Below are 18,254 nucleotides of genomic sequence, written 5' to 3'. Positions count from 1 at the left end.
TCTCATCTTCCCTTCTGGTGGTCTCCCATCCACAGAGTAACAGAGATGGCCCTGCTTAGCTTCTGAAATCACACAGGGGTGTGTGGCATGGTAGAGGGCACCTGGAATTACACGGGGTGAGAGGAGATGGGAAAGAAGATGGGAAACTACCTTATATTGAGTCCTAACACTGGTCCATCAAGGCCAATATTAGCAACACTGAATGGTAGCTGGGGCTGTGTATAGTTTCCAGGATTCTTTCCTACCTCCTCCTGGAGACCTTTGGGATTTCCCCCTGATCAGGTGGATCTGGCGAGTTTAGGGTATTAGGTCCCTGGCAATGTGATAGCCATCTTTGTCTTCCTGTGTTAAGAGAGTAAGTTCATCTGGTTCATTTCCCATCTTCTATGCATTAATGTATGTGTGTACATGCCTTCAAGTCACCTGTCGATTCATGATGATCTCATGAATTTCATAGGCCAGGAATATTCAAGAAGCAATTTTGCCAATCCCTTTCTTTGAAATACAGCCTACACCGCACTTGGTCTTCCCTTGCAGTTTCCCATTCAAGTACTGTACTAACTAGGGCTGACCCTGTTTAGCTTCCAAGACCAGACGGGATCTGATGCCTTTAGAGTATTTAGGTTCAAAATTTTAAATGCCCACCATTAAAAAGCTAACACAGACAGGCCAAAATAAAGCTGCTTCGGGTCACTTTGGAGGTATGCTGTTTCAAGGATGCATGCGTCTTAAGAGTCCAGAAGCTGCACCAAAGCTGCGCTCCTGTCCTTAGGACTGGATCATGGCTTTGGTGCGGCTTCCAGACTCTTAGGACGCATACATCATTTTAACAGCATACCTCCAAAGTGACTCAAAGCAGCTTTTTATTTTGGCCTGTCTGTATGGGGCCTTAGGATCCTCAGAGTTGCCATAACTAAATGGACCAGGCATCTGACTCAATTGTGAAGCTGCCTCTCATATCCCAATGTCGGATGTCCCAGGAACATTTTTCAACACCCCAGGAAAGAATTCTGCCTGAAGCTCTTGAAAGTCATTGCTGCCACTACTAGAATGGCCAATGCTTCAGTTCAGTTTAAGGCTGCTTCCCCTCTGGGTTACTCTATGGCCGCTCAACAGAGCATTAATAACCGTTGGGCAGCATGCTACAAAATTAAAAGGTGGCCAAGGACCTATGCCCATAACTGCACTCATTAAAGAAAGAGAGAGGGAGAGAAGAAGAGTTAATAACTCACTCCCATCTTTAATATTCATAGCTTGCTTCGTTTGCATATCGTGCCATAAATAGGAGGCGTCGAGGTGAAATACAAAGTGCTCCGTTTGCATTTCTAATTGTGCTTAAAATCAAATGTAATATTTTATCTCTCAGATGCATTTTGATTTTCACTTGCTCCCTGGCAATTAAGTCCTTCTATCGCAAAAAAATAAAATGAATTAAAAACCCTGAAAAAAAAAATAGGGGGGGGGGGGAACCCTGGAACCAATCTTGCAAAGCTGTTTAAACCAGGTTGGTTTAAACCATGGTTTAAATTTTGGCTTAAACCAAATTAGTTCCCATACCTTGGATCAAACACTGGCCACTGGTCAGGAAGGAGACTGCAGTTAGGAAATCCAGTTAAGAAACTGGAATGGGAAGGGCAGCTATGAAGGAACTAGAGAAGATCCTAAAGACTAAAAATACTGTATACAACTCACCTGTAAAGTTAGAATACTCCAAGCCATTCTATTCCCCATCACTGTATACAAATGCGAGAGCTGGACAGTAAAGAAAGTGGATAAGAAGAAAACAAACTCATTTGAGATGTGGTGCTGGAGAAGAGTGCTGAGTATACCACAGACAGCCAAAAAGGCAAACAAATGGGTCCTTGGACAGATCAAGCCTGAAATCTCCCTGGGAGCCAAGATGATTAAGCTGAGATTATTGTACTTTGGCCACATCATGAAAATACATGACTCAATGGAAAAGGCAATAATGCTAGGAAAGGTGGAAGGAGGGAGAAAGAGCGGAAGACCATACACTAGATGGATAGATTCAATTAGCAAGGTATGAATCTGCAGGACCTAAGAGCAGCAGAGGACAGGGCTTCTTGGAGATGTTGCATCACAGGGTCAGCATGGGTTTTGTATGACTTGAAGGCAATTAACAACAACAACAACAAGGAGCGAAAGGCACTACAGCCAACATCTGTGTCTAAGGACTATCCCCATGATGTGACGAGGATGGTTAGGTGGTGCTAATCTACAACCAGCTTCAAGGAATGGTATGACTCTGCTTCCCATCATCCGTTAAATCCTACCAACCATCCAGAGAAAGAGAGAGAAGTGAAAGCAAACCATACCAAATCTCATTTGTTTCCTTTGGCGTTTTGCACCATTCAGATGCCGGCTGGCACCCCGCCCAGACCTAATTTTAAATCCATTTACTAGAAATCCCACAAATTAAAGGAAATGTTGTAAGAATCCTTTGGGCCAAATAAAAGCTCAGCCCGCCTTTGCTTCTGCGCATCAGAGGAAGGCCTGGGAGGATAAAACCCCCGACTTCCCCAGAGCTCTTTCGCAACGGCGAGAGGATCTTTGTTTTGTGTAATGATGCTCTGATTCATAACATGATGAGAAGGAAGGAAAGGAGACCTAAGGGTCTCAAGCCACTTGGTTTTTGGAAATCAAAAGATCAGGGGGTCCACTGATACAACCTTGTGGGATGCATGTGGTCCCAGGGTTGCACTCTACCCATCCCTATGCACTTATCCACACAATTTCCAATAAACCCAAAACCTCAGCTCTTTTCTTAATGCTCTACCAAGGTCTCCTATCCTCACTTTCTAATCAGCAATTGACTTGTTCCATTACTTTTGCAATGGATCCTATAACGACTGATAAGCGGTATAGAAATGCACTTGCTATTGCTAATATTGGGCACCAACTCTCCTAGCACCTTAAGAAAGCATTCATAGCATAGTTATTTTCTCAGTAACGCCTGAAGTAAAATAGAATAAACATCAGTTGCACTACATCTCCAACTCCCACTTCTAATAAAATGCCATTCTTATACAGTGAGGGGTGCATATCTTGCTCTCAAATAATGGGGTGAGACACCCCAGTACTGGTTTGAACCATGAACTGCCAGTCCTTATATAATACGCCTTTTAAAAGGAGATAATGTCCTTATATTATATGCCTTTTAAAAGGAGATAATGATGTAAGAACTGTCTCCAAGCTTTACAGGGGGGAAAGTGGCCCAGAATTTTGGGAGCTTTTCCAGGATCAATCTGTTTTTCTCAGCTTGTCTGGGCAAATATTGAAATGCCAAGTCTATTTAACCCACTCGATGTCGTTTCTCAAACAGCAATGTATGCTAGAGGTTGAACAGACGCGTAAACCCAGAGGGCAAGCCAGGAAGATAAACCTGCAAAATGCAACGCAGGGTACTCTTCCAACATGCATCTTAGCAGGAAAAACGGAGGTAAATGTTAATTCGTTTACTTAAGATAAAGACTCTCAGAGGAGAACGGAGAAGAAGAGTGGGAGAAACCTTTTTTCTTTGGAGAGCTCACAGAATAGCCCAACTATTGCTCTGCCAGATGGAAGTGCATAGAATAAAAGAATCCTAGAGTCAGAAGAGACCCCAAGGGTCATCCAGTCCAGTCCCTTTCTGCTATATAGGATTTTACAATGCACTCCCTGCCATAGATATTGACAGTTCTCTGAGAGACATCCAGCCTCTGTTTAAAAAACCTCCAAAGAAGGAGAATCCAGCACCTTATTCCATTCAGCATATTCCATTCTCGAATAGCTCTTACCATCCGGAAGTTCTTCCTAATGTTTAGGTGGAATCTCTTTTCCTATAGCTTGAACCCATTGCTCGATGCCCTTGTCTCTAAAGCAGCAGAAAACAAGCTTGCTCCATTCTCAATATGACATTTTCAAACATTTTAATAGGGCTATCATGACCACTCTTAATCTTCTCTTCCCCAGCCCAAACATACCCAGCTCCCTAAGTCTTTCTTCATAGGACTTGATGGCTTCCAGACCCTTCCCCATTATTTTGGTCACCCTCCTCTGGACATGCTCCAGCTTGTCCACATCTTTTTTGAACCGTGGTGCCCAGAACTGGACACTGTATTCCAGGTAAGGAAAGCAACTTCCAAAATCCCACATACAATACGATCACTGGAATTGTGGGAGGCAGATTGCAAAGTAAGTCAATGGTCTGGGCTCTGGATCCAACTAGGTTTACTCCACCTGAGAGTCTCCAACTATATACAGTCAGCTCTCCTTATCCACGGATTTTTATCCACGGATTCAAGCATCCACGGCTTGAAAATATTTAGAAAAAGGATAAATTCCAAATAGTAAACCTTGATTTTCCATTTTATATAAGAGACACCATTTTGTTATGCCATTGGATAGAATGGCACTTGAGCATCCATGGATTTTGTTATCCATGGGGGTCCTGGAACGATACCCTTGCAGATAACAAGGGTCCACTGTATATGAAGAACTGTATATGAAGAAAGATTAAAAATCACACCAAGGGAATTTACCATTTCAAACAAGAGAGTTTTGAAAAGGAGTGGGGAGAAGCTATTTCCTGGACGGTTGATGCCCCAAATCATTGCAATTGAGAAATACAGGAAATTTTGCAGCCATATTTTGAAAGCATACGGCCGAAAAGCTCAAAGACATTGATTTTCAATCTATCGCCCTCACTCTTTTTCTTCCCTCCTCTTCTTTGTTTTTAGTTTTGTTTTCAACCGCACTGTTCTTTCTCTCAGTGTCTTCTCACTTCCTGGGAGATAAATATTTGCTGAAATAGCTTTTGGGATCATAGAGTTCAGCTCTGGCCAAGAAACAACAGTCAACTGGATCACACATAGGAAACTCAACACATTGTGCTGAGAAAGTGCCATTTGCTGGGTCTGGCATTTTAAAGGATCGTGTTTTCTAGTTGAGGGTTTCTACCGCTGACACTTGTACTGATGGACGCAATGTGCATTTGCAACTTTGTGCATTCTTATTTCTTTATTTGACAATGAAAATAAGAATTTACCAAATACAGTGGACCCTTGGTTTCCGCTGGAGTTTCATTCCAGGTTCCCCTGTAGATAACAAAATCCATGGATGTTCAAGTCCATTAAATACAATGGCACAGCAAAATGGTGTCCATATATAAAATGGCAAAATCAAAGTTTGCTTTAGGAGTCTGTATTATTTTTAGGTATTTTCAAGCCAAGGATGGTTGAATCTGTGTATTTAAAAAATCCATGGATAGAGAGAGCCAACTATAAAAACCTTTTTGTCTATGCTGCAAGGATGGAGGATAGTCAAAGCATACAAAAACAATGGGGAACACTGGAGACTCTTTCAATCCAGGATTGGTTATGTAGAATATGGGCCATAGCTTTATCAGAACAGTTTGCATATAAAGTTAAAGTTTGAGAAAGGAGAAATAAAAGAGAATTCATCCGAAATCATATGGAAACCATTTATTAGATGTGTTAGAGTCGAATAGCAGATTCAATCCACCATTCAATCAGGTGAGATGTTTGGATAAATGACTAATGGATGATAGGAATAACATTAATGAAAACAGATAATTGCGTAGAGATTGTTTTCAAGAAACGACTTGAACAAAAACAAAATCACCACGGACTCACGTTTGGAACGCCATATATTCATGAATGGCAATTTCCATCAGGCCAAAGCTATGGTCCAACCACTTTCAGAGCGCCACATTTTGCCCTTCCCTGTGTTTCTTTGACATCAGAAGGAACATCCAAATTGGAAAGAGGCAACTGATCTGCAAAGCGAGTCAAGCCGTTGCCCATTTTTAAGGAGCCACAGGACTTTGCTTTAACCCTAGTAAGCTAAAGACAATTTTAAACAATTTTTTTTAATGCTGCTCCAGGGAGCATTGAAAGTAAATATGTTAATTTGACTTCAATCGTGGCTCAGAAGGGGAGGAAAATAGCACCATGTATTTGCTCAGGTTACCAAGCCTTAAAACCGTTCATACATTTCTGCATATTTTATGCTCAGCAAATAAAAGCCCACGGTTTTATAAAGGCAGCAGAGAAATTGTTCTGACTGAGTAAGCAAGAATGAGGCATATATTATAAGGTCGCTGCTAAATGGTAATTTATTATTAGAATTTAAGGGGTAATGGCAGCTATGTTGCAGAGAATCCCAGAAGTCAACGAAGAACATATTTGTGATGTTAGGTGGTATAAGCCAGAGGTGAAGGCATTGCTAGCTTTGGATACAAACTGTTGGACAGCTGGGGATTCAGGGGGTTGAAGTACAGAAAAATAACCTGTCCCACCTTTGAGTTAACAGTTGATATACCCAACTTAAAAGCCTGTTTAAACCGAAATGTTTTACAAGAACCAACGTGGTGTAGTGGTTTGAGTGCTGGACTATGAATTTGGAGACCGAGTTCAAATCCCTGCTCAGCTATGAGAACCTATTGGGTGACTTTGGCCAAGTCACATTCTCTCAGCCTCAGAGGAAGGCAAAAGTAATCCCCCTCGAAACAAATCTTGCCAAGAAAACAGTGTGATAGGTTTGCCTTAGGGTTGCCGTAAATGACTTGAAGGCACATAAGAACAACAGGGATATTTTAATGAATAATAAAATAGTAATAGATTTCCTTTCTTTTCTCTGAAAAGCAAAATGCTACATCATGAGACAGTATCATATTAACATGAACTATAAGGATGAGTGGCTACTAGGCTACTAAGTCCCTGCATCCAACCACTGGTAGCCTCCATGTCCCATCTCCTTCCAAGATGCTTCTCAAGATGATGGATGGCCAAGCTGAGAACAAGGACAGAACATTACAACGTTGGCCAAAGAGGTACATGGAACAGTTTAGCACACTCTTCCCCATCCCCAATAACTTTACGATTTATAGCAACCATTAGTCTTCTGCTTTCTTAATTGGGTTTCTGAGAACCATCAATGTTATCTCCAGAAATAGACTTTTAAATGGAGAAACGCAAAATGTTTCGCCATCAGCTATGTTACGCAAACAGCTGTTGCACCCAAAATAAGATGAAAAGGCAACGAGAACAAAATCCCCACCAAATGACACTCTCCCAGAATTGAAAAAGGAAAAAAATATCACACATCCCCAATGGTGAGAAAAGTAAAAAAAATAAATACAAATACAGATTTATTCTGGTCAGAGAAGTCTTAGCAGCAATGTTAACTATGGTAAAGTGTTTGTCTTGGATGCAACTACAACAAGCTTGTGAAGAAAGAAAATATGATGTCAGTTAATCCTTCCTTGTCCGAAATTCTTGGGACCAGAGGTGTTTGTAATTTTGAGGGGATTTTGGCCTATTTGCTGAATAAGATATTTTGGAGATGGGGCTCAAGTTTAAACACAACATTCATGTATGTTTCCTATGCACCTTATACACATAGCCTGCAGGTAATTTTATAGATTGTATTTTTAATCATTTTGTGTATGAAAACAAAGTTTGTGCACACTGAACTGTCCGAAAGCAAAAGTGTCACTGTCTCAGTCACCCATGTAAGAAAGTTTTGGTTTTCGGATTTTGGAATTCTGGATGAAGGAGAATCAGCCTGAACTAGAAGGAGAAATAACATGTAAAAGATAGGGATAGGTTTTGTCGCCGTGCGCCTTCAAGTCATTTCCGATTTATGGTGGCCCTAAGGCGAATTATGGGGTTTTCTTGGCAACACAACAACGAAACTTGAAGGCACACAACAACGACAACTATCCCTGTTCCTATCCTTTCCCTATCGCACTTGCCATGGAAACCCATTGGGTGACCCAGTTGGCCAAATATCCACCCAAACAGCCATGTTGTTGTTGTTGTGTGCCTTCAAGTCATCGCAGACTTATGGCGACCTTAAGGCTTTTGTATCATAGGGCTTTCTTGGCAAGTTTCTTCAGAGGGAGTTTGCAGAGGCTGAGAGAGTGTGACTTGCCCAAGATCACCCTGTGGGTTTCCACAGCCGAGATGGGATTCAAACTGTAGTCTCCCAGTATCCTAGTCCAACATTCAAACCACTACACCACTGGTCTTCGGAGATAGGCTAATGCACCACAAAAAAGGAAGAGCAATTCTACATATTCCAGCAGACATTTTATTTAAATCTAACAATATGCACTTTACCTATTTATTTAGCACATTTATACTCTACGCTCCAGCTATGAAAATGCTCCCAAGGCAGTTTAGAAATCATTAATTTGACAGTTCTTTGCCCCTGGGCATATAACCTACATAAAGCATGGCACACAAGGAAAAGGGATGGCAGTAGGCAAGAGGATAAAGTCCAGCTGTTCGGTCTTCTCTCCCTCTGAGACCACAGCAATGGTAGCTGGATGGACGGGAGGTGGAATTTGGGATGCAACAACCTGTCCAGTAATCCTTGCATACACAAACACTTTGAATCTTCCAGACCCCATTTAAAGACTTCTTCCAAAATCTATCCAGGAGTGATTTGTTGTTTCTTTCAACCACCCTCCACTTTTAATTACAGAGCTGGAAGAGATCTCTAGAGCGATCCATCCCCATTCTGCCATGCAGGAATGCACTCTCAAAACACTCCCAAAGGATGACGATCCCGTGTTTGTTTAATAACCTCCAAAGAAGACGACTCCAGTACCCCCGAGGCAGCATCTTTCACTGTTGGACAGCTCTTATTGTCAGGAAGTTCTTCCTAATGTTGAGCTGGAATCTCTTTTCCTGTAGATTCAATCCACTGTTCCGGGTCCTAGTCCCTAGAGCAGCAGAAAACAAGCTTGTTCCATCCTCAATATGACATCCCTTCAAATATTTAAAGATGGTTCTCATGTTACCCCTTAAACTTCTCTTCCACAGGCTAAACATACCCAGCTCTCTAAGTCTCTCCTCACAGGGCATGATGGTTTCCAGACCCTTCACCATTTTGGTCACCCTCCTCTGGGTACGCTCCAGCGTGTCAACATCCCTCTTGAACTGTGGTTTCCAGAACTTGACACAATATTCTTGATGAAGTCTGACCAAAGCAGAATAGAGTGGGACTATTGCTTTCCTTGATGTAGAAGCTACACTCTTATAATGCAGCTTAGGGTTCATATTTGCTTTTTTAGCCGCTGCATCACACTGTTGACTCATGTTCAACTTGTGATCTACTAAGACTCCCAGATCCCTTTTGCATGTACAGTCGGCCCTTCTTACACATGGATTTTTTTATACATGTATTCAAGCATCCACAGTTTGAAAATGTTCACTATATATATATATATATATATATATATATATAATTTCAAATATCAAACCTTGATTTTCCATTTTATATAAGGGATGCCATTTTGCTATGTCATTGTATTTAATGGGACTTGAGCATCCATGGAGTTTGGTGGCAGTTGCTCCATGTTACTCCAGGCTCCAGTGTCAGTTGTCTTTTTAATCATTTTTATTTTATAGTCCAAAAAATGCCATTCATAAACAAACCTTTCTATTAACATAACTTCACAGAATCATAGAATGATAGAGTTGGAAGAGCCCACAAGGCCATCCAGTCCAACCCCATTCTGCCATGCAGGAAATCTAAATCAAAGCGTCCCTGACGGATGGCCATCCAGCCTCTGTTTAAAGACCTCCAACGATGGAGACTCCAAGGAAGTGTGTTTCATTGTCAAACAGCTCTTAGCCTCTAGGGTGAACACAAATAGTTATGACCCATGCTGCAATTTTGTAAGTTGTTTGCTATTCTGGTCCTTTACTTCATCCTTTAGATTCTTTGTCACATGCCCTTAAGTTTTACCTTTGACTTATCCACGAGTCATATCAAAATCCATAATTTTGGCCCTAAAACGTGCCTTCGACTTATATGACTTCAACTTATAGCTGAGTATATATGGTAGTCCTCCACAGCATTTTGTGTCATGTATTCTATGTTTTGTAGTACTCCTGCAAGGTGGTTACATACATAATAATAAGTTTTTTATTTGAATAATAATATTTGAAGGGATGTCATATTGAGGAGGGAGCAAGCTTGTTTTCTGCTGCTCCAGAGACTAGGACCCGGAACAATGGATGCAAGCTCCAGCAAAAGAGATTCCACCTCAACATTAGGAGGAACTTCCTGAGAGTAAGGGCTGTCCAACAGTGGAACAAACTCCCTCGGAGTGTAATGGAGTCTCCTTCCTTAGAGATCTTTAAACAGAGGCTGGATGGCCATCTGTTGGGGATGCTTTGATTGTGATTTCCTGCATGGCAGAATGGGGTTGGACTGGATGGCCCTTGCGGTCTCTTCCAACTCTACGATTCTATGATTCTAAGTTTGTTGTGTAAAATGGTTGAGTTGTGGTTTCGTTCCTTTGGGACACTGTTGTAATAGAGTCCATTATATTGTCAGTTTCTCCCTAGCAATTCTTTTTGCGGTTTCTATGAAACCCTCCTGTTGTGTGTCTTCTACTGTAATGACTGCCAGGGGTCATCTCTGACCCCTGGCATTCGTTGCAGTAGCCCACCCTTGCATTGAGGGCCCACCTTAGCTTTGCCAGCATAACTCAAACATTGTTTTTATACACACAGAGAGATGCAAGCATGAATTCTTTTTTTAAACACACACACACAGAGTGCTGGCACTCACACTGCGGACTCCTGGGTGCAGATGGAAGCAAAATTGGAACATCACTGCTGTTTCCGTCACCCATCAGTGCCTCCCCTCCCCTCTATGTTCTTTGCAGTGAATAAATCTGCACGGTCCTAACTACTGTAAGGAAAATAATAAAATAATAAAATCCATTGTACTCCAGGCTATTCCATACATCAGAGAGAACTTAAAAGCACTTGCTATCTTTCTCCTTTTCGAGGGGAGAAAGATGAAACAGACATTTGTATGAGAGCTGAAATACAGAAACCAGCCATTCCTTTTATTCTTCCTCCTCCCTTAAGAAGTTGGGAAGGCGAGCGGGGGGGATGCTTCCCATAAGCAGAGTGTATCAGTGGTTAATTTTATCATCTCTTAAAGCTGCCTTTATGACTTAGATTTCATGCTGACTATATTAATCCCGTCAAGCTTTTTTTCAGGAGCAAGAAAGAAATGATAACCGTGTACTTTATGGATGCAATACTTCCTAGGCTGTTAAGACGTACATGCTGACATGAAAGCAGCCAAATGAGACCCCAATCCCTCCTCCTCCTCCTCAGCTCAACTAAACTACAGTAAGGAATTGTCATAAGAGTAAACAGGTTTTGGCACAGGAGTGAACTATACACACATACACACCCAAAACAACTCCTTGCCATCAGAGGATGCAGCACAGATTCTGACAATTTATTTACTTATGTGTTCTTTTCAGATTAATAGGGAGAGATGTTGGGTGCATTGTCCAAACTCATTTGAAACTAAGACCCAAGGTGGATCAGAACACTGATTGAAACACTGTTCAATCAGTATGAATAACAGAATCCTAGAGCTGGAAGGGACCCCAAGGGGCATATAGACCAACCCCCTGCTATGGAGGAAGACCCTGTTAAAGCACTCCTGAAAGATGCCCATCCAATGGTGAGCAATAGATTCAGTTTCATACAATCCTAGAGTTGCAAGGGACCCCAAGGGCCTTCTAGTTCAAACTCCTGAAATGCAAGGAGGCCCAGTTAAAGCATTCCTGAAAGATGCCCATCCAAACTTACTCATTAGTCAACCATTGATTCCGTTTCCATGCCACCTCTTAACATTCTCTTCTACAGGCTAAACCTACCCAGTTCCCTATGCAACTCCTCATAGGGCTTCATGGTTTCCAGACCTTTCACAATTTTGGTCACCATCCTCAGGACAAGCTCCAGCTTCTTAACATCCTTTTTGAACTGTGATGCCCAGAACTGGACACAATATTTCCCAGAGCTGGACACGATATTTCATTTGAGGTCTGACCAAAGCAGAATAGAGTAGGCCTATTACTTCCCTTGAGCTGAACACTATACTTCCATCAATGCTGCTTAGAATCGCATTGGCTTTTTAGCTGCTGCATCACACTGTCAACTCATGTTCAACTTCTGGTCTACTAGAACTCCAAGATCCCTTTCACATCATATGAGGAGAGGTTGAGGGAGCTGGCCATGTTCAGCTTGGGGAAGAGAGGACTAAGGAGTCAAATGACTGCACTCCTTTAATACCACAAGAGTGGTCCAGAGAGAAAGGTACTGGTTTGTTCTCTGCACCCCAGAAAGTAGGTAATGATTTGAAGTTACAGGAAAGTAGAAATCAATTGAGCATTAGAAGGAACATCTTGACAACCTTGGTAATTGAACCAATAGCTTTGCAACATCCTCTCTGGATGTCTCTAAAATCAGGCTGGATTGCCACCTGCTGGGGATGCTTTAGCTGGATATCTTGCATCGAGAATTGGACTCAATGGCCCATGAGGCTCCTTCCTACGCTAGGATTCTATACAGCCTTCACTATCTTTCCAACTGTAAAGAGGGGCTATGCATGTCGTGTTGGACTACAACTCTGGGAGACCAGGGTTTGATTCCCAGATTGGCCACAGAAACCCACTGGGTGACCTTGGGGAAGTCGCAGACTCTCAGCCTCAGAGGAAGGCAATGGCTAACCTCCTCTGAGCAAATCTTGCCAAGAAAACTTAGGGTCGCCATAAGTTGGAAACAACTTGAAGGCACATGACAACAACGGCAACAACACATTTTTAAATTTAATACATAAATCCACTTTGCACTAGCAGATCTCTAGCAGAGATCACAGCTTTTCTGATGCACACAGATGGCACAGAAACACTCAGATGCCACCTTATCCAGACAGAGGCAGATCCTTCTGGAAGCCTTGTTATGCAAAAACTCATATTTCTCTCTCTCTTTGACCTCACATACATGCAGAAAGTTTACCAGAAATCTCCCAGGAGAGGCAACAAACAGTACCAGGGAGTTTCTCATGACCTTCCAGAGATCCCCATGACAACACATTTTCATCCCCGGGACGGGTCTGTTTGCGCTAGCGTGACTAGCAACAAAAGAGAGCAGGATTCTCCGGCTGAAAGAGATGAGAGATACCCCCTGAGCCAAACAGAGATGGGATTGTAAATGGATCTTCCAAAAAGGAAGAAAACGTTGCAAAACTTGGGTGTTAAAAGAAGGGAAAGTGCTCTTCAAAACCTCAAAAGAATGAATTTAGAATGAATTTGGTACGGAAAACACTCAAGTAAATGAGTATTCTGTATGGGGCAGACTGATGTTTTCCTCTTTATAATATTTTTATTCCAATGTAAAGTGTTCCTAAGGATTACCAAGGCTCTCACCCTTTAGTCAATGGGCTGACGAACTGCTATTCTATTGCCTCATATGCTCAAGGCACAATTCCTACAACCCTCCTGAATGCTGGGTGGTGATTTTGGGTAGTTATAGTCTACAAGAAGCAACACACAACACACAAAGAGGTTCGAAGAGAACCCAAAGGTTTCTAGAAACAACAACAAGACAAATTCAGGAAAATAACGCCAAAGCACATCATCGAAACAGTCCAGTGAGGACTGAGGATGCTCTGCAGATGCAGAATGAAGGGGAAATTTTAGTGATAGGAAGGGAAATGAAATGGAAGGGCTGGAAAATATACAAAGATGTTAATACATTCTGAAAAGATTCCTTTCATTGTTCGGACAAGACACTGAAAACTGCAGGTAGATTTCAAAAGACTTGGAACGACTGTTGGAGCAAGTCAAGGAAGAAAGTGCAAAGGCAGGTTTACAGGTCAACCTTAAGAAAGCCATTGATAACTTAAATGTGTATAAGGGAGGTCAAGACCATGGGTCAAAGTAAGCCTAAGTCTTACTAATGTCGTCTTGAGAATTTTTAAACAGCACATAGAATCCTAGAATTGGAAGGGACCCTAAGGGCCAACAAATCCAACCCCATTCTACTATGCTAGAAGACATAATCCAAGCACTCCTGATAGTTGGCAATCCAGCCTCTGTTTAAAAATCTCGATTGCAGCTATCTGTCTGAAACGCAATGAACAAAGCCTGAGCTGGAAAAGAGGAGTCTAACTAACTTTCTGGAAACCATCAAGCCTTATGAGGAATGTCTTAGGGAGCTGGATATGTTTAGCTTAGGGAATAGAAAATTAACGGGTGACACGATAACTGTGTTTAAATATTTGAAGGGAAGTCACTTTGAGGATGGAGCAAGCTTGTTTTCTGCTGCTCCAGGGACTTAGACATGGAGCAATGGGTTCGAACTAGAGAAAAAGAGATTCCACCTGAACATTAGGAAGAACATCCTGACAGTAAGAGCTGTTCAACAGTGGAAGCTGCTGCCTTGGAGTGTGGTGGAGTCTCCTTCTTTGGAGGTTTTTAAACAGAGGCTGGATGGCCATATGTTGGGGCTTTGTGTCTTCTTATATGGCAGGAAGTTGGATTGGATGTCTCTTGGGGTTTCTTCCAACTCTAGTATTCTATGAAACTGAATCTATGGTTGACCACTGAGTGAGGTTGACCACTGGATAAGGTTCACTTAACTGACGTACTCTCATTCTATGTCTTCAAGTAACCTCGGACTTATGGTGATCCTAAGGTGGGCTTTCCTTAGCCAGATTTCATCCAAGGAGGCTTGCTATTGCCATCCTCTGAAGCTGAGACAGTGGGACTTGTCCGAGTCACTCAATAGGTTTCCAGTGCAGAGTAATGATTGGAACCATGGTCTGTAGCAGTCCCAGTCTAATGCTCAAATCACTACACTATGCTGCCACTCAGGATTGTTTTCAGAGGGGGGTTGTCATGGTCTTCTTCTGTGGCTGAGAGAGTGGAACTTGCCTAAGGTCTCCCAATGGGTCTCCACAGCTGAGATGGGATTTGAATCCAGATCCCGCAGAGTCCTAATTCAACAATCAAACCATTATACCGACTGGCTTACAAAGTCCATCAAGCAGCAGATCTCAAATCTTATCACACATGATATGTTCCTGGAATTCACTGCATAACATACACACCCAAACAATTCCAGTATTTAGGGGATTTCCTCTTAACTTCATTTTCCTTGTTGGCCTGTGCCTTCAAATCATTTCCAACTTATGTCAACGCTGCAGCAAACCTATCAAGGGTTTTGTTGGCAAGATTTATTCAGAGGAGGTTTGCCATTGCCTTCCTCTGAGGCTGAGAAAGTGTGACTTGCCCCAGGTCACTGGGCTGGTTTGTACAGCTGAATGGAGATTTGAACCATGTCTCCTAGAGTCCTAGTTTGACATTCAACCACTACACCACACTAGATCTTTAACTACGGTATTGCTGTTGTGTTGGTTATATGCCTGCAAATTATTTCCAACTAATGGTGAACATAAGGCAACCTATCATGAAGTTTTCATGGCAAGATTTGTCCAGAGGAGGTTTCCCATTGCCTTTCCCTGCAGCTGAGAGAGTGTCACCTAAGGTCACCCAGTGGGTTTCATGGCTGAGTTGGGAATCGAACCCTGGTCTCCAGAGTCATAGTTCAACATTAGTTTCACAACCTCTTGGATTCCCTAAACTCCGAAAGAGTTAAAATCCTGTTTGCCTCGACAATGACACCTTTTTAAAAACAATTTTTCCTCTTCATGCAGAGAGAGGAGGGGAAGTAACAGCCAGAATCTCAATTGGTTATGTAAATCCAAAAGCAGGAGACATGATTATTCCGATTTAGCGCTGTTGTTGTTGTTTTTAATTTGGGAGCAGATGCAATAAAAAAGGTGTCTTGAAAAATGAATTATAATGATGCTCAGCTCTGGGTGTTATTTTTTTTTTTTATTTGTATTTTGCATAAAACAAGTTGTCCCACTTCTGGCTCAAAAATGCTGCAGAAGGGATCGGTGTGGTCTCTGTCTCTCTCACATAGGCTGCAATTCTCTCTCTCTTAAATAAATACATTAACAGTTTATTTAGGTTGTTGGAACGATAGGCATTTAGTGGAAAGTCAGAGTGAGATTGTACTGTTGTTAACCGCCATCAAGTCAACTTTGACTTATGGCGACTCTATGGATGAGAGCCAGCATAGTGATTTGTGTGGACTGGGACTCTGAAGACCAGGATTCGAATCCTCGTTCAGCTATGAAAACCCACTGGATAATAATAATAGTTGTTGTTGTTGTTATTCCTTACCCATCTCTCCCCAAGGATCAAGGCCTGGAACAACAACAGACCAACAAATATGTGTAGTTAAAACACAACGTCAGTTAAAACATACATCAATTTAAAAGAACAAAACCACAACAGAACTGAAGCCGGAAGACTGCAACACAGGGACCAGGAGAAGCGTCATACCAAGGACCCCCCAAATGAAAAACCAGGTTTTGAAAACCAGCAGCCAGCTCCCATTTTGCTGACAACTGCCAGCAAAAGTGCGAAGAAGAGTTCAGCCAAAGCATTCGCCGCAGAGTCATTTGCACTATAAAGGAAACATTTATGTAAGAAGCAAACGGAGGAGAGAAAAATATTCCTTCCTGTAACAGTGTGTTTGAATTAAAACTTGGTGCCACTCTAATTAATTCTGCCACGCAGCTTCTAAAAGGGAGGAAAGAGAAATCTTTTCACGGCAGTTTCATGAAGGTCCCCCTGTATATTTGCAGCACAACAGAAAACGATATGGAGAGGAATATGAGTTACTTGTAATTATGAGTTACTTGTAATGAATTACTTCCTTCCAATAATGAAGACATAACTTGGTTTCATTACAACCATAATTACGCTTCACTCTTTCTCTGGTGTAACTGTTCTAGTTACTTTTAGAGTTACAGAGGACTTATTTACAGGTAGTTTACACCAAAGTTCAGAAACATTACATTTTTACTATTACATTCTTTGGCTCTGAACTCTGGCCATGCTGGCTGGGGATTCTGGGAGTTGCGGTCCCTTACTCAAAGAGTCCATGTGTTTGGAAGGTGTCTGTATGTGCCTTCAAGTCGCCTGTTGACTTATGGCAACCTCCCATGCATTTCATAGGGTTTTCTTAGCCAAGGAATTCTCAGAGGTGATTTTGCTCATTCTTTCCTCTGAAATATAGCCTACAGCACATGGGATTCATTGGCAGTCCCCCATCCAAGAACTAACCAGACCTGACCCTGTTTAGCTTCCAAGATCAGACAGGATCTGGTGGTAAATAAAATACAGTGAATGAAATCCCCAAACCAGGACAAGTTCTACTTTGATAAATTGGTTCAGAAGTTATCGCATCGCAGCTTTGGACCCATTTTAGAGAAATACCGGTGGGCACATCATTCTGTGACCCGCTGTTTTGTGGGGATTCTCAGGGAAAGAGATCTCTGTTATTCAAATCAAAATTAAATTAAAATGCACACAGCTTCTCCTAGGAATCATTGCCACTGATCAATCTGTGTGCCGTGACAAAAACATTCAAGCAATTGAGATTAATATCAGTGGTGCTGCGAAACTGCTTCAGGTTTTGGTCTGGAAAACCATCTCCTTGGGAAGTTCCATTAAACGTTGCAACCAAATCCTGGAAGCAGAAAGTGTCCCACTGACCTTGGTGCCACCAGCTCCCATAAAGTTTCAAAGGAGAAAGTAAGATTAGCAAGGAGACAGTCATGTTGTTGTGTGCCTTCAAGTTGCTTCCAACTTATAGTGACCACCTGAAGACACACAACAAGATGCAGTCTACACCTCACTGTTCTTATTTTCTTCTTTGAAACACTGTGTAAGCTGGTAAGTTGAAGGATGGTGGGGCAATCTGTGATGCTCCAGGTTTTGGCCTGAACCTCCATGGAGCTGAAGCCTAAATATCTTGAAGGCACCAGAACGTATATGATCATGGAAGCTAAACAAGGTCAGGGCTGGTTGTTACTTGGATAGGAGATCACCAGGTGTCAGGAGTTGCAAGGCACCTTGTGGTTGTTAGCTGCCCTCAAGTTGACTTCGACTGATGGTGACCCTATGGATGAAACATCTCCAAGCTCAGCACTCTTCTCCAGCACCACATCTCAAATGAATTGATTTTCTATCAGCTTTCTTCACTGTCCAGCTCTTTCATCCATACATGGTGATGAGGAATACAATGGCTTGAACAATCCTAATTTAGTGTTCAGTCTTATATCTTTGCACTTTACAATCTTGTCTAGTTCTTTCATAGCTGCCCTCCCCAAACCTAGACTTTTGATTTCTTGGCTGCAATCTCTGTACTGGTCACTACTTGATCCAAGGAAGGGGAAATCCCTAACTATTTCGATTTCCGTGTCATGTAGGATGAATTCATGTTCTGTAGTCATTATTTTTTTTTTCTTAATATTCAACATTAAGC

Source organism: Sceloporus undulatus, chromosome 7, assembly GCF_019175285.1.
Source record: "Sceloporus undulatus isolate JIND9_A2432 ecotype Alabama chromosome 7, SceUnd_v1.1, whole genome shotgun sequence".
Lineage (NCBI taxonomy): Eukaryota > Metazoa > Chordata > Lepidosauria > Squamata > Phrynosomatidae > Sceloporus > Sceloporus undulatus.
Note: the sequence above shows the minus strand (reverse complement) of the source record.